Source organism: Macrobrachium rosenbergii, chromosome 47, assembly GCF_040412425.1.
Source record: "Macrobrachium rosenbergii isolate ZJJX-2024 chromosome 47, ASM4041242v1, whole genome shotgun sequence".
NCBI classification, from domain to species: domain Eukaryota; kingdom Metazoa; phylum Arthropoda; class Malacostraca; order Decapoda; family Palaemonidae; genus Macrobrachium; species Macrobrachium rosenbergii.
Window position 1 is genome coordinate 22,831,194 of NC_089787.1, and position 1,930 is coordinate 22,833,123.

Here is a 1,930-nt window from a genome sequence, read left to right on the forward strand (position 1 = left end):
TAAAGGATTTCGTTTGTTTTGTCCGTTGCTTTATTTTCTTTGAGTTAAGATTTTACTTGCATGTACTGGAAAATATTTGGAAATTGTTAAATAAACAAAACCATTTGTTAAGGTGTTATGACACTGTAATGTGCATGATTGCCTCAAAGAGAACCTATCCACCTGCGTATGAGTTTCAGTGACTCACAGATTAGCTCAAATAATTAGCAGAGGGTCATCTCTAGTAAGCTTGCATCACAATCAATCTGAAATTTAACTTCAAAAGGGAATTGATTTTTTAGCACTGGAAAATTTGTGTAAAAAATTACCTTCGCAATTATTTCTCTAGTTGTATCACTTTCAATTTCTGCATTGTTTTGACGTGGTGTAACATAAATTCCTGTTCTTTCAATAAAAAATTGTATCGGAAATCTCCACATCTTAACGCAATGAATTTACGCCGTAGAACGGTGAAGAATGAAGAATTTTTAAAAAAGATATAAAAATATTGCAATTGTTAACAATGTCTGAATGTTATTTTTTTTTTTTACATTTTTAACCTAAGGCATTGTTTAAACACCTATCAAATCATTCCCTTCAACAATTCAATAAAAGTTATGACATTGGAATGAACAAATTACTGAATTTCTGTGCATCTGCCTTACACTTTTCAAGCTAAGGACATTTTTACCTGCCAAATCTTTCCCTTCAACAACTCAACAAAATTTATGACACCGGAATCTACAAATCACTGAAAATCTGAACTCATGTCCTCAAATGTCTTCAGACCTCACGCCTGGCTCTGGAATGTGACAGATCAAATTGTGAACGTTTTCACTTTCCCTAAAAGGTCGGACACTACATGATGGCTACACTAAAACAAGGCGTGGCTCCGGGAAAGAGCGGGTTCTGCTTGGAGCTGCAAGTCACCCAAAAATCTGTAACTTTAATCGGTTATCTACGGATGGTGTCACGAAAATCGCGTGACCTCTTTGTTGAGAGTTATGTACAGATTATGTTTATGCCGACTTCGCCGAGGAATTCCAGGAATTCGTGCTCAGTGTTGGAATGGAATATATAAAATTTAGGTGTTTTAAAGGTGTAACAGGTGGAAAAAGCCTCGCAGTTGCACTATGAAGCAATTGTTAGCAGATGATGCACAGTAAGAAGGCAGATAGATAAGATAAACAGACGTACAGTAATAGGAATGAAATGGGTTGCAGCTTGGGGCAGAAACGACGCTTCAACGAACCTTAACTAATGCCTACAGTGCACCACGTGAGATGCACTGACGGCACTACCCCCTTACGGACCGTGTTCAATATTGTTTGTGCTAGTTGGCAGCAAATTTGTATTCTGAAGCAAGCATTTAACCCTTTCATATATAAGTCTTATCTGCAATAACCAACTCCCTTAATAAGTGATAACTCCATACCAACAAGCCATAAAAATCATAACCATATCTCCACCACTTATCATACCATTTCTCACCATCATCACCATTCATCATCATAGTTATCATCATATCACCATGACATTGCGAACATTCCTACCACCTCGGCATGGGACCGATTTCCCAAAGCTTATGAAAATAACCAAAGGTAATGTTCTTGAACACACCTGACATTTCACATTTCACAGGAGTCGCTCTGAGTGACCAGCTGATGTGAATTGGGTCAGACACGTAGCTGCGCTTAAACCACTTATGGAATAGTATTTCTAAGTATTAGCAGTAGTGGTGGTGGAAGTGGCAGTAGTATTCTTGTCGATTTATGAATGGGAAGTGAAAATACGCACGTGGGGGAGTTTGTCAGAGAGTTTGATTAGTAGAATGAGTGAAAATCCACATTCATTTTTATGAGTTAAAACTGTATTATGGTCAAAAGTCAAAAGGTTGCTGATGCTTCATATTTAGAAATCCATAATCATTTTCATGAGTGAAAACTGTATT